Source organism: Engraulis encrasicolus, chromosome 18 (genome assembly GCF_034702125.1).
Source record: "Engraulis encrasicolus isolate BLACKSEA-1 chromosome 18, IST_EnEncr_1.0, whole genome shotgun sequence".
NCBI classification, from domain to species: domain Eukaryota; kingdom Metazoa; phylum Chordata; class Actinopteri; order Clupeiformes; family Engraulidae; genus Engraulis; species Engraulis encrasicolus.
Window position 1 is genome coordinate 38531944 of NC_085874.1, and position 16675 is coordinate 38548618.

The window sequence follows — 16675 nt, forward strand, 5'->3', positions numbered from 1 at the left end:
CCCTCCAACCTTTAAGAACAAGGACAGCGGCTCATGACAAATGTAAGAACATGAAATCTCCAATAATTGCCAATGTACTGACAGTCCCGTATCCAACACCTCGGCAAACAACCCCACCTGCATATCCACTGCTCTTCGATCAATAAGTTCACTAACTAGCATCTCTGACCTTCATAAACCGTCCTTCAGGGTATTTTTTCTTTTCAAGAGAGCAGGTGCGCTTAATAAAAAAAGCCTTTACCGTAATGAGGCAACATCTGCCTTCTAATGACAAACGTTTGCCAAGACACTTGTTGCTTCTAATGGACCAGAGTTCTTTCAGACAAGCTGCTCATGTCCACAGAGGAAGTAGTATTTGCAAGTAGTCAATACTCCTGTATGTTTTTTTGCCACTGTTCAATCACGTACCCTCTTTGCGCAAATACCGTCAGTGGCCCATTGCTGAAGAGACTCAATTACATCATCACAACATTGGGATTATGTTAAAATATCACATATCAGAATATCAAATATCGGTAACACTTTAATTTAGGGATACATCTATTAGCACTAATACATTCAATGTGCCTGTATAAGTAACTTGTAAGGCATGTGCAAAGCAAAATCAAACATTTGTTAGGCATGTATTTGCAAATGTCTTGTTCATGCACAATAAGGGATTTATTACCAATTTAACCTTAGTAAGGACCTAGTAGGCCTTAGCGTTTGCTTAGTACATGCCTTACAAGTTACTTATGCAGGCATTAACATTGTATGTATTAGTGCTACGGTAATAGATGTATCCCTAAAATAAAGTGTTACCCAAATATCATATGTTACTGAGAGCCTTAAGTAACAGATTATAACTGGGTTATTACAATGTTGGTGACAGTAAAGTTATAACAGAGTCTCTGATGACAAAAGGTGTTATAAACATAGTTCGAACAGTTTGAAACAACATGCAGTCTTGCTCACACTTTTTTCCAGGTTTTGTATGTGGGACGGTACACAATATAAAAATAGTTTTCATGACAGAAGAGTGGGTTATCTGAGAAAAGAAAATTAAATTTGAGAACCTACCACAACCCATGAATGTCAGTTATTAACAATGTACACTTGAATAGCTCGGAACTCACCCCCAAACAACCAAATCTTGTTTTATTTACACGGTCTGCATTGCACTTGGCTGACACTTTTATCCAAAGCGATTTAGAGTTATTTTTTAAGTACAGAGATGTGATCATAAGATTCAAGCTTATTCCCATAATATCAATAAATCATTTTGTGGGCTAATGGACCGTCCGTCCTTCACTGTAAGCAACATACATCGCATTATTAATAAGCTTCAGCCTATAAAACCAAAAGGGCAACTCACCTTCATTGATCACACAAATATAGAATACACCAGTGTGGTTACATCTCTGGAGAAATCGTTACTTACTCTTTGGTAGAGGTGCTCCGATCACCATTTTTTGGCCCGATCACCGATACCGATCACCAAAAATCTTTATCTGCCGATCACCGATCATTGCCGATCACAGAAATTATTTCCTATTTTTTTAATAGCCTATTAATTATCCTTATTGAATACCATTTCTGCCCATAAACTAATCAATCTTAATTTGCACATGTCACTTTCACAATGTAGGCCTATTATTATTATTATTATTAGGCTATTATTATTATCTTTCAGCTCTTTCAGACTAGTGTTGGTAATATAGCCTACAAGTAAGTCTACAGTAGCCTATTAATCAATTTATAAGTTATTGCATATAATTACTAAACTATTTAAGATTGAATTGAAACTGAAACATTACATCAATTTATAAGTCATTGCATATAATTACTAAACTATTTAAGATTGAATTGAAGCTCAGACACCTGGATCTCAGTCTCTCAGTTTCTCTACGAGAAAAAACCCTGTCGCTTTAAATGAGCAGCCTCGTAAGGAGAGCCCCTCCCCTCTCTGTCACTCACTGTCCACAGCTGCAGTTCTCCGCGACCGTTCTCCCTCTCCACTCACCTGTCGCCGTTTGGCGTTTCAGCGACTATCAAACTAATCGACTGACTGTCAATTACAACTTTGAAAACAATAACGTCGGCATGCTTGTGCGGACAACGTGAACTTGTCGCGTGCTGACCGAGGCAACTACACAGGTTATAACGCAAAATGGCTAACTGGCGAGAAGTAGTCTATCGCAAATTACATTGTGACTGGAAAACTTGAGATTCTACATAGACCTACACAAAACAAGAAAAAAACTTCCCTTGAAAGAACAGGCAACACGCACAACACAGCGTGTCTGCGAGGAAAGCTTTGTAACACTGTCATAGATTGTAGAATTCCCTGCACAGACTCACTGAGTTTCACACCGTCCACTGACTCTCCCTCTGTTTGGTGTTGCAGCGACTACAAACTAATGACCTGGCTGTCCATAAGGCTACAACTTTAAAAACAATACCGTTGATGATTGTTTTGGAAACGTTTAGTTGTTGCGTGCTGACAGGCAGTAACTCAAAATAGCGAACATGGCGAGACTGACACGTCATTCGCAAATTACAAGCGTCATGTAAACGGCGCATGGATCGGAAAATCAGATCATTGTTGATGCAGATATGATTATAAATGGTGAAAATGAAGGAGGGAATTCCAAAAGGTTAAAGACAAGTAAAGATGCCTTATTTTGGTGCAGCAGCTGTGCAGAGCCAGCACCTAGGCTACATGCAGGCAACGCCAGGTGTAAAGGCAAAATGGTTGCGTGAGGAATTTAATATCTCTGGATCGTTTTTTTTGATCGGCATGTTTTTCCGATCACCGATCAGGCTAATTTTGGCCATTATCGGCCGATCATGATCGGCTGCCGAGCAATCGGAGCACCTCTACTCTTTGGTATTGAAAATGGGAATGCATCAACTCTCTGTTCTTGTCTGTTGAAGTTAGACCTCGGTTTGGTTTAGATCTAGTAAAGGTTTAGATCAGGGGTGGGCAACTTTCATGATGAAGAGGGCCAGATTTTTTCATCGCCACTTTCGGAGGGCCACATAACCACAGGCCTGACTGCAATTCGCAGAGTTCGAAGTGCAGTTGGTTGCTCACTGACTGGCAATATTGTTGGAAGGAATAGGACTGTTTTCTGTTGGCCAACAGTGTAATTACAACAGATGAATTCAGTAGTGGTTTAAAATAATTTCGTCATTATCATTTTTTAAGTTGTGTTTTATCTAAGGGCCACACTGAGTGAGGTGGAGGGCCACATGTGGCCCCCGGGCCTCCAGTTGCCCATCCCTGGTTTAGATCATGAAAATGTAATATCTCACTGTACATGAGTATAAATACACCATAAGTACATTCAATATAGGGCTGCATGAACATGAACATGACTGTATACTGCGATATCGATATTACTCACGATATTTGATATATAAAGTACATATATTTTCCCCTCTCTACTTGCCATTCTACACTTCATCATGTATAAAACAACTGCCAACATTTTATAATATACATCAACTTAAAATGTCAACATTTTTAATGCATTTTTTTTAACCTTCTCACCAAATTTCCTGTAATTAAAAATTAAAAACTGTTTGCGATATGTGCACAACTTTTCTGATACGTGTATCGCAAGCCGTGATATCGCGATGTCGATACGTTTTCAATATATTGTGCAGCCCTAATTCAATATTCCACTTACTCCACGATTTAAAACAAACAAGACCCTTATAATAAACTGTTTAGTAATCATAACCTTAATCATGAAGATTAATTTTGAACTGTTTTATAAAACTCTGTGAGTAGCAGGAGATACAGCACTTACCGTTTTTGTCGTATTTTATTCCTGTTTGATGAACACCAACCGTTTTCTTGAACATCGCTTAATAATATCGTTTGAAGGAGCTCCCCTCTCCAATGCCCCCGACCAGGGTTGGAGCTATAGGGGGGGGCAAGTGGGGCATTTGCCCCTGGGCCCAAGGCCCTTCTGTATTGGTGTTGGGGGCCCTATTGTGACCATGGCAGGCCATATGGGAGGCCCTATCAGTGTTTTGCCCTGGGGCCCTGTGTGCAATTGTTCCGCCACTGCCCCTGCCTTTATAAAAATCCAAGTGAGTCTCCCTTTGTAGTGTCTTCACTCTGTCAGCGGTTGCATCAGTCTGTTCCCTTGTCTCCTATTCCTAAACTATCTTTCTTTCTTTTATTTGATTTTGCCGGAGGCCTTCTTCATGCCTTCTCTGGTACGTATGTCGACGCCGAGGTTCATTCAGAGTTAGATTACAGCTTTTCAACTTGGACCCATTTTATTCCCCCAACTAACTTCAGCTTGAAGGGCAGACCATAAAATGATATATAAAGAAATGTATTCTCCTCCCTATAGTACAGTACCTGCTGTATGTACTCCATCCTGCATATCCACCCACCCACACATGCGTCTATCCTTGGCCTTGTGCATACAGGTACGCGTGCGCGCACGCACGCACGCACGCACGCACACACACACACACACACAGAACCAGCTGCAGCAGGAGTAACATAAAAAGTGCTTTTTGAGCCCTTCACATCAGAGAGTGTGTGGATAGAAGTCTGCTTACACAAGCATGTAAATATAATATATTTGTGCTTTTAGAATGGAGTCAGAAAGAGGCCAGAGGGCCTCAATGCATGGGTGTCTGAGATGGGAATAGACCTTCACACAGTATCTATGATCAGTCATGAAGAAAATTAAAGGGAACAGAATGTTTTCTCTCAACACCCTTTGCTTGTCATTACAATAATTCTCTGCATGTGGCCTTGGCTATGGCTCAAATGGTTAAGGCACAGTCCTGTTAACATGGGGAACTTGGCTCAATTCTTACATAATTTCCTGACTGTTCCCCGTCTCCCTCCCATTGCTTTCCAGTCTCCTCTCAGACTGTCCTATCCAATAAAGGACCAAAAACATCTTACAATATAAATACATATTACATACCTATTTGGAGTAGAACAGTAGTAGTATTAAAGTATCATTTATTGATCCCGAGGGAAATTAAGGTGTGAAGTAGCATGCATACAAAAATATGTAATAATAATAAATAAATAAAGTAGAATAAATCATACATATGTAATAATTGTAAATAGTAATAATTGTCCTATTCAGCCCTTCAAACATGTAAAGCATTCTTTTGTTAGTGATTGATATGAAGTTGCATCCGTCTTAACATGCGGTGTAAACAATGAAGGTTCCTCAAAGTACCATCAGCTAGGTCAGTGGTTCCCAACCTATGGGTCGGGACCCAACCTGTGGGTCGCCAAAGATCCACGGGGGGTCGCGAAGCCCTCTTGATTTTAAGGGGTTTAATTTTAAATATCACATATAACCCATGTTGAATAAATTACAAAGCATTTAACTAATATAATGCATAGAAGCAACAAAATGTTAGTGCTATTAAACATTTATTCTATATTTGACCGAAGACAAATTGAGGAATAAAATGACAAAAATGAGTTTTTGCAGGAAACAGAGGGTATCATGTGACTCCCTCTCGTGCAGGCGCGCGCAGTTGGGTCACCAAAGCTTACAATGGTAAAAACATGGGTCCCTGAAGAAAAAGGTTGGGAACCACTGAGCTAGGTAACCCAAAGGTTCCCTAAGAAGCCTAACAATTCTTGGAAGAACCCAAATGTTCATTTCAGGCTGCAACAAATCTGTCAACCAAACAGTATGCATGTAAAGACAAGTGACATTCCGTCAGACACGCCCACCATCATCCGTCTCATTCTGCATTTGAATGTTATTTATACTTACAATTTATACTGTAGCCTCTTACTGCAGATGGGGTCGCCCGTGGGCCTATTCGCTATTTGCTGAAAATACTCAACTACATCATAATAACATTGTTATGACATTAACGAGAGCCTTAAGTAAGAGATTAAGAGAAAATTGCCCTTACAATTTTGGTGACAGTAAGGTTATAACATAGGCTCTGCGCTAAGGGGTTAAGTAAACACACACACACATGCACAATGTCAACAAGATCAAGGGTATGTCATGTCCGGCTTCCTGTTGCCAACAAGCTGCCCTTGTCAACCGATTTCTTGCTCTCCAAGTTGAACAAGGTTAGAGGGTGTCACTGCGACTCAAGACGGATCGATTACCTGCTGACACATCCCAACACCCTGCCCTTGGAAAACCCTATTATCTTCCTGCCCTCGCTGTCTCTCTTCTCTTCTTGACGTGTCTCTCGATTAGGGCAGGGCAGCTGCAGTGCAGGGCAGGAAGACACATTATTGGCATGTACAGTACATGGTAACAACAGAATACTAAGTTGAGGGTAAAAACTCGCACATCTAATGTTTGACCTGGGAGCAGGACCAAAAAATAGCCAGATAAAAAGAGAGGAAAATCCGCTACAACCAGGATTTTTCAAAACATCCTGGCTGTAGCGGACTTTTTTCTCTTTTTAACAACATAACACTACCCATACAATGGTATGTGGATCCTTGCCAGAGGACGGGATAATTGCGTGTGTGATTATGTGTATGCGCGCATGTGTGTAACAGTGCTGCGCCAAGTGAAACTTTTCTTCTCACTGTACTGTATTAGCCAGTAAAAACCACACAACCAAATAGCCTGATATGTTTGTACTGTAGTGTAGTGCAATTTACAAAGCATGTCGTCAATGGAGGGATCATTTCCCCCCGCAAATATTTATGATTTTTCCATAGCTCCCTAGTTTCTTATGGCGTTGCGAATGGGGCTTGTGCGTATCTGTTTTATTTGACAGAAAGATGATAACAGGGCCGCACAGCTTCTCCTGTTCCTGGCCTCTGTGGTTTTGCAGGGCCTTCAACATTTAGCAGCAGGACATTCTCTAGCAACTGGTATGACTAATGGACTTTTTTGTCCTGTTTTGCTTCCAACAGTAACTTGTTTGACGTAATTGTGAATGAAGGCTACTAGCCTCTTGTCTCCTTCTCAGGGTTGGAACTTAACACCCGTACACCCGCCAATAGGCACATACGACTTAGATTTTTGTCGATAGATGTAGACAAAGCACGTGAGCGAGAACTTGTTGTCACGATGTGGGTGTTATTAAAACAGCGCATTTAAAGTCGGCCACAAATATGAACAAGACAATGAGCTCGCACCAGTTTGCTCTACTAATACACCACGTATGCAGGGCCGGATTAACATTGCCCGGGGTCCCTGGGCTACAGGTTGCTGTGGGGCCCCCAGGAAGGCAAATTTAGCAACAAAAGTACATAGGCAGTGTCATAATTACGAGCTATGATAAGGATCTGTCTGCCAACCATGGACAGGAGTATTAATCAAATTTAGAGCTACAGCTATATACTTACACTTAATTTTTTTCAATATCACAAGTCTGCAATTTTTGACCTCTGGCCAATCAGGGGCCCCTTGGCAGTTGGGAGCCCCTAGGCTTCAGCCATATCTAGCCTGTGCATTAGTCCGGCCCTGCACGTGTGAGGAGTGGGGGGGCAGGCAGTGAGGAGGAGCTGAAGTGGGGACCTGCACAAAATTATGTAGGGGTGTGAGACAAGACTCATACACACGTGAGTGAGTTGTTGACCAACCAGTTCATGTGCGCATGACCTCGGAGGCAGTCTGCAGGCGAGCGTTGAAGGGGATAAGCAACTGCAGAGGTTGCAAGATCTGACTGCAGTTGCATTCATCCCGCGATAGTTTGACACCATGTGAGATGTCACCTCGTCGACGCAACATCACCGAAATTTTAAAGTTTGACAGGAAATGTTGCCATGGCGCCGCATTGTTTGGCTGCCTCTCTGGTAACTCCGTCAAAACCGTGCAATTTTTTCATCTTTTAAGTCTATTTAATCCATATGGAGGCAACATTTTGGACAGATATGATGATGTGTTTATAGAAAGCACTTTTTAGTGCTATTTATTGCCGTCTGCATTTTTGTTTTTATTTCTTAATCCAAATCGATGTTGTCGGATCACCGCAGCGCAACGGAACTCCATGGAGATCAGAATGCGCATAGCCTACCAACCGGCCTGGCAGAGAAACAATGTCATCCCGACAAGCCTTGCACTACTGACTACAAGAGGTCACGGACACCAGATGAATGGGCACCATCCAGGCCTGGACTGGCCATCTGGCGTACCGGGCAAATCCCGGTGGGCCCTCGCGTCTTTCGTGCCCTCGAGGCCCCGAAATAATAATAACAAATATATATAGATTTTTTTTTTGTCTGTGACGGTAAAAAAAGACACATCGGGGCTCATTGGATGCTTCTTTTGAGGCACATTGGCCTAGTCCAATGAAATGCCCTGTTTATCGAAAGGCCGCCCCTCCCTGCAGGCCCTCGCTCGACCCAACTAGTCTGTGTCTGTCAGCAGCAGCATCATCCGAAGTTTCGTTGACTTGGATGGTGGCTATTCGGTTAATAAAAACTCTGGTGGTGGAGCGGAGGATACAGGACGCTATATGGAGAAAGAAAGGACTGGCTATGAAAAGCGCATGGAAAAGCGAAAGCAAAAACAAAATAAAAGAAAACTGAGCAAAATGTGCTAAATCACTGACTTGTTCAAAGCTAAAAGCACCACCAGCTCGAGCTCCGGACCGGTAGCTCTTGTGTGGCCGTGGGAGGTGGTGCATCACACAGCTTGACCTCAGGTTGGGACAGTGGGGCCACCGGTGCATCAACGAGTGCAAGGTGGTGCAGAATGAGGCGGCGGGGGGTCTGGAGATGGTTCGAGCAGGGGAGGTACAGACCGATACGAGACGTGACCCAAGGAGAGAGAGGTAGCAACCCCCTCAACACACCCAGCTAGCCAATGCATTGTAGCTATGCGCCGCTTCGGCGTTTCGTAATTTCATATCCCCTTCATTAGCTGAGACCAAATTGTCATCCTGACCTTATCAAATCAGTCATGAATATTTGTACCCATTTGATAAATACCCATGCGCTTGTCTTGTAATATTGCGCCAGCACATAGACATCTTCCATTTGCCTTGAGCTGTCACGTGATGCTGTGTTGAAGTGAAGCTAGTCTCTGCCCTCTACCCAATTACTACCCTGGACTCCGTTTCTCGATTCTTGTCGTTGCTAACCGTCTTAAGTCGGTCTTGAGTTGGTCGTAAGTTGCTCTTGAGTTGGTCTTAAGTTGCTCTTGAGTTGATCTTAAGTTGGTCTTCAGTTGGTCTTTAGACGCAAGACCGACCGAAGTCGCGACCAACCTTTGGACGTACGTACGTACGTTCTCAGACACGAGGAAGTCTTCGGCCTCGGCTCGGCTGCATTGGTCGCAATCAAAGTAGTGACGGCGTTATGATTCACGTGGCTGTCAGATACAATAATTACAACGCTATCAAAGTCCACAAATCTTTGTCAACACAACCGTGCCCTCAAAACCATCCCTCTTCGACAGCAGAAACCAAATAATGCATTACATGTCACAATGTCTTATATTTTATTCCGGTTTTGCTAAATCAATTTACGATAAGTCTTCAGTAACTTCTCTCAGAAACCGGTGGTTGGTGGATGAGTGGTTGTCATGCCTTGCCGGAGGGTAATAGCAATGATTTTAGACCCGAAGGGATAAATGTATGCATGGACTTTTAAATCTCTAACATCCATAATATTCTCCTCTGAGTCCGCTTGAGTTCTAATTTTCACAATATGTTGTCGCAGTGGGAAACAAATACCCACGCGCGCACAACGTGGTCGGATTGCACACACATTGTGAACATTTCTACTATGTCACTGTTGTCTATAGACTACGCTACACGAACTCCAACCCATCGAAACCCTGGGAAAAAATGCAGCTTAATGAAATAATGTAAGGATAGCCTACTCTGAAAGGCATGCGACATCACATTGGGATCATTTGAATCATTGCACATTTACTTAACGCGGCCCGCTGTCATATGCGCGAGGCAGAGGGTTGAGAATATGGACACACACACACACACACACACGCTACTGATATGTCGCGCTGTCTTTGGGTCTCTGTTTTGGGTAAGATATGTGTAACCTACGTTGTTACCCATGTCTCTACCTTGAAGTGACGAACTGGTTGCTTGGGGCTTTTTACGACGATGGACGAAAGGAGGGACAGCTGTGAAGGTGGTTGCTGGAGAAAGCGCGGTCTTACTGTAGTTGAAGTAATTTTTTAAAAGGCTTCAACTGTGGATACCCAAGGGATGCCTTCATTGCGCTCTTCAGTGCGAGAGGGCACCAAGTTAAGTCATTTCCCTTTGAACAACCACACAGAGTGGACAGTTCAATGCTGCTTGAAATGATAACTGAAATTATCTGTCTATCTATTTGTCTGTTTGTCGTCTTTCTGCCAGCACGTCTTTATGTGCAACGGCTACAAGAAAATCAATTGCTATTATGACCTTTACGCGTAAAGATGTGCAGGAAGGGATGATGCACAGAGGGTCCGTCAAACACAGTACACATGACATCTCCATGAAAGTCGTTAAATACTTGTCAACGCAATCATGTCACTGAAATCCATCCCCAATAACCAAATGTCGGTCTACTTATCACTGTAGCATAATCACTCCAAATAACTACACAGAAATGGCCGGTGAAGGCGTGATGGCATGTATACTATCCTAATTCTCACTTGCTGGTGGTAACTGGTAACATATCCATTTCGGCTGAATTTTAAATTAAGCGCAGGTGCCTTATCTGCACAACAGTATATCCAGTATATCCACTTCCACTCATCTCTCTCTCTCTCTCTCTCTCTCTCTCTGTGTGTGTGTGGCCAGGCTGGCGCGCGCGCAATTCGGGCATATTCGCAACTCTCTGCCTCCTCTCCCTCTTGCGCAGTGACAGTGGACCGTGTGGCTGACGCCATTGCGAAGTTATTTGGCGCGATTTTATTGTGCAGTGATATGTACAGCGACATTTGGTTATTAGGGTGGATTTTGGGGGCATAATTGTTTTCACAGGTATTTAACGACTTTCATAAAGATGTCATGTGTAGCCTACTGTGTTTGACGCACCTTTCAATCTTCCTGCACATCTTCAGGCACAATGCTCTTAATGGCAATTATTTTTCTTGTGGCCTACGTTGGACGTAAGGACTTGCTGGCAGGAAGATGGCATACACAACCAAATATATTTAAAATTGTCTAATCATTGGACATTTTGTGTGGTAAAAGTTAGACGCTTGTGCGCTTGGTGGCAGTAATCAATCACTGTCACTTGAACTCTGCCTGAACCTGCCCCAAGACGCTGAAATGTCAGGAGCAAGACCAACTTAAGAACAACTTAAGACCAACTCAAGACCAAGCCGGAAGACTGTCTTACGAGCGACTTAAGACCTTGGTTACAACGTTGGTCTTAACCCTTTCATGCAGACACCATGAAAAAAATGTGCAAGATTTTTTATATATTGATTTTCTCACTCATAATGGAGCTAATATGAAGAATCTTTTGGAATTTTTCAAAAATCTCTTTTGATGTGGAAGTTATTTTACTGTCCACATATGTGGACACTGCGCATCAAAGGAGTGAAAAGTTATATAGGCCTATACTGTATTTCAAGTTCAAATTAAGCTGTTTTATTCATTTTTATGGTGTTTTATGCTATATAACAACACAATATAACACTTTAACACCATATATCACTGTAATTAACCAACAACAAAAACATATATATAAAAATAGCATTGTTTATATAGGCGGTCATAGAAAAATATGTGGGAAATTCTTATTGCATGCAAGAAGACAGCCAATGCTGGTGAACAAAAAGCTCAGTTTGATTCAGCATGTACTCTAGCTCAATCTTACATCATTTATGTTGTCCCTGTATAAAAGGTAATGTGAAATTTGCCTCCAGACACATGCGTTCTGTAGTCATTCATCAGCATTTTCAAGTATTTTCTGTAAAAAAAAATAGTGTTAAATAGACCCCTATTATAAATGTAAGTTAATTTACTTACTTTCCATGTTACCTTGTGTCATATTACAACATTATATGACACTTATGCATTATACATTACACTATTTAAGGAACAAAGATGAAACAAAGAGGAAAAAAACCTGTCAATTTAGCAATATTTACATACACAGCTATGGCAAGATTTGTGGGGAAACCTTGTTGCATGTGGAAAAAAACCTTAAATTCTGATGAAGACACATCTGTATTGATTCAGCATGGATTCTAGCTCAATCCTACATCATTTATGTTGTCCCTATATGAAAGGTAATGTGAAATTTGCCTCCAGACACATGCGTTCTGTAGTCATTCATCAGCATTTTCAAGTATTTTCTGTAAAAAATAGTGTTAAATAGACCCCCTATTATAAATGTAAGTTAATTTACTTACTTTCCATGTTACCTTGTGTCATATTACAACATTATGACACTTATGCATTATCCATTACACTATTTAAGGAACAAAGATGAAACAAAGAGAAAAAAAACTGTCAATTTAGCAATATTTACATACACAGCTATGGCAAGATTTGTGGGGAAACCTTGTTGTATGTGGAAAAAACCTTAAATTCTGATGAAGACACATCTGTATTTGATTCAGCATGGATTCTAGCTCAATCCTACATCATTTATGTTGTCCCTATATGAAAGGTAATATGAAATTTGCCTCCAGACACATGCGTTCTGTAGTCATTCATCAGCATTTTCAAGTATTTTCTGTAAAAAAAATAGTGTTAAATAGACCTCCTATTATAAATGCAAGTTATTTTACTTACTTTCCATGTTACTATATGTAATATTACAACATTATATGACACTTACACATTATATATTACAGTATTTAACGAACAAAGATGAAAAAAGAGAAAAAAACTGTCAATTTAGCAATATTTACATACACAGCTATGGCAAGATTTGTGGGGAAACCTTGTTGCATGTGGAAAAAAAACTTCAATTCTGATGAAGACAGATCTGTATTTGATTCAGCATGTATGGTAGCTCCTTCCTACACAATTTGTGTCATCTTTGTGGTGAAAGAAACCCGAAATATGCCTATAGACACGTGCGTGAAACACTAATTTTAGGTAGTTTTTCTTGAATTTATTAAATTAAAAGTGTTAAAATGTGTTAAATATGTTAAAAAATAATTTATTTTCACACTATAATCATTATAAATGCTCATAACATTAAGTATTTGCCCAAAATGAGCAGAATATTCTCACGGTAATCATAAATAATATGTTTATCATTAGACTCCCTTGATGCGCAACGTCCACATAGGTGGACAGTAGCTTTATATTGTATAAAAACCTACCTTTATTGTAAATTTGGATTTTAACAACATAGACTTCTCAAGTGAACTGTACTAAACATCATAATATTTTTTAAAACCTGAAATTGCCCTTTGGTGTGGTTGATTTTCAGATATAAACATGCTTGTTATGGTCATAATTCACATCGGTGGATTTCTTAGATTGATGATGTCATCAAACACTTAATATTTAGTGCAAAAAGTTATAACTGCTGTTAAAGTATTGTAATGAACCTCATGGTACTTCCCATATACAATTTGGAAAAAAATAACCACTATTTACCTATCTAAAGTGGGGTTAGAATTACTGTCCACGTATGTGGACACCGTGCATGAAAGGGTTAAGAACGAACAAAATGGCTAACGTCGTTAGCAAAGGCACTGTCGAGAAATGACCCCCTGGCTGGCCAGGCAGATTAGCTACACCGCCTCGGCGTTTTTCCCATGTAGCCTGAAACTAAAGATGTCGTCCCTCCCCTCTCGCTCAAATCAGTCACAAATATGTATTGATTTATTTTCTTAAACTTTTTATATGCGCGAGCATATAGATCTTGCATCTCTCTTTACGTCCACCTATGCTACTGCGTCTTGTATTACGTGTTAATTAGGCTACGGCGCAGCCCCACTTTCACTTTCTCAAATCCAACAAATATCTTGTTTTAGTCTATTGCTTGTCGTGTCTTTTGCAACTATGGTTTTAAACTAAATGTATTTTTGCTATCTCTTCCTTCTGTAATGGCATGTCACGTCATTATCAAGACAGTATTATCCTGAGCTACCTCTTTGCATAGATGGCTACGAAAGAAGCCGTCTTTCTGTGTTGTTTGTGAATCGCTTGGTAGATACGCGCTCCCTTTATTGTAATAGCTATGAAACATGATAGCTTAACTTTGTTGTTGGAGTGTGTCTGATATTTTATAGGGCATCATGAGTTACATTTTCCTGTGGTGTTCACGGATAGGCTTTTGTATCCATGCAAACACGGATCTAACTCTGTTGGAAGCCTAAGGGGTCTTACACACCAAGGCGGTAAAGCGTCGCGGAACGGCAGCGTTTTTTACCGGCGTCGGTGAAAATACATTGAAACCTATCTGTCCTTACACACCAGCCGGCGGTAGTCGAGCGTCAGCGGCGCGGGAGCCGGCTCCGCGCCGCGCTGCATTTGGAAAATAGAACTCGAGCGTATTTTTCACGCCGGCGACCGGCGGTGTCTCATTCAAATGAATGGCAAAGCAGCATGCTAGCTTTGGCTGTGGCTAGGGTTTTGAATAGGACTGGCCGCGCACGCCGACGCTTTCAGTGTGCAAGGCAGAGAAAAGCACGCCGGCCAAAACTAAGCAGAAAGACCGCGTCCGTCCTGCGACCGTTCCGTTCCGCCTTGGTATGTTTTGGCCCTAAAGCTGGGCTTACACTGTGCGACTTTTGGCCCGATTTGACACTCGCACGACTTTCTGAGAGTCGGGCCGATTTCTTGCTCAATCGCAGGTCAATCGCGAGTCTCACATCGTGCAGTGTACATGGGGTAACGACAAGCGATTTCGCCTCACGATCGAGCAATCGCAGGGTCGCAAGAAAATCAAAACGGTTTGAAATTCTGGTCGTGGCTCGTGCGTAAATCGCACAGTAAAAGCAGCGCTACGTCCCGATTTGACACTTCACATGCACAAATTAACAGGGCCGTGCAATTCGCTGTTGAGCGCGACCTCATCTCCACCTCAGGTGCGCATGTTCCCTCCTCGGCAGATTGGGGAAACATGCCTGTCGCGCCGTACAGTGGAAGCATTTTGCTCGCATCCGACTGTCCGCTCGTGTAGTGTGAGGACGTGAGTCGTGAGCTGTGAACTTTTAAACAGTGAAATTCCATCGTGCAGTGTGAGCAGAAGCTTAAGACCCACGAGTGAAAATATCGCACAGTGTATGCCCGGCTTAAGCAATAAGCGGTCACTTGGTTTTGTGGTGGTGAAAAAAATGACGAGTGTAAGGAAGAAAACCCCCACTGACATAATGACAATCTTGGGCTCTTTTGATCAGTGTCAAGCTGCATACAGTTTATGCCTAGACAACAACTAGAAACGTTTTGGTGTGCGTTGGGAAAGGGGGGGGGGTTGCCATTTAGTAAGCTCACTGACAGTATCTGTGGACTGAAGCAATTTGAAGCTGAAACATTTACATTTTATTATTATTGTATATGGTGTCCATATTGCAGGTGTGTGCGTGCGTGCGTGTGTGTGTGAAATATTGCTTTGCTTAACAAGGTGTTTGTGTCTGTGGGACCTGTTTCAGTTATAGCTTAAGGAAAATGGTATGAATACTTGTATACATTGAGATTCACTGGCCAGGAGAATAATCAGGAAAATAGAGTTAGTTGTCCACCTCTCTATCTCCTACCCTCAAACATACTCAGAACTTCACATGCAGGATGAAGGGAACATGAGGGTATACTGCGACCATCTCCCTAAGAAGGTTATTGTGAGTAGTGATGAAGCATTTTTTCGTGTGAGCTTTTTAATGTAGGCTATATTATATACGATGTCATAAATACCGATAGGCATCGGTGTCGGGCCCTCAGGCGTCAAAAAGTGCCTGGGCCCTTTTCAGATCCCAGTCCAGCCCTGGCACCATCACAGTGCTGCCTATACTGCCCTACAATCTTAGAACGCAGTAACTCTGAAAACGTTTTCCATATGGCGCGACAACTGTGTTGTCGGTAAATTGGTGGTGACACTTCCTGGTAATGCTTGTTTAGGATAGAAATTTAATGCACACAAAAAAACCCCCAAAAAAACAACATTTATGTGTCTTTTTGCCACAAAAAACAGAGTTACTGCGTTCTTGGCTGGTATTACTGCCACAAAATGGAGTTACTGCAGGAGTTACTGCGTTCTTAGCTTGTATTACTGTCTACTCCCAAACCAGTCCCATTGGAACGTGCAGCAGTAACTCGCCGACTTCCTGCGTTTTTGTTTAACCTTTTTTGGGTCATTTTTGCACTTTCAAAATGAGTTTTCTCCAAAACGGGACGGTGCCATTTTTGGACACAAGACAGATGAGGTAGTTTAGAACAGATTTCCGATATAAAAAAAATTCGACCATTTTGAGTTACTGCGTTCTAGTATTGCACGGCAGTATAGCGTGGGGTGAGAGCATGCAGTTTTGCCACCCGCGATGTAGTCTCCGTCTCATCTAGCACCGTATCCACCCAGGAGCCTCGGACACCGCACAGCTGTCTGCTTTGTAAAGCGACGCGTCCAACTCTCGCCTCGATCGACACATCTATGGACAATCTGACATCTATGGACATTTTCTATACTGCTTATTTATTTAATGAGTGTATTTATGTTCACATTTTAAGTCTTACGATCTCTGCACGGTGTGGAGTTGTACCAGAACCGTCATTTCACTACAAGCTGTAACCTTGGTTATGGCTTTGTATGTGACAAATAAACTATTCAACTCAACTCAACGAA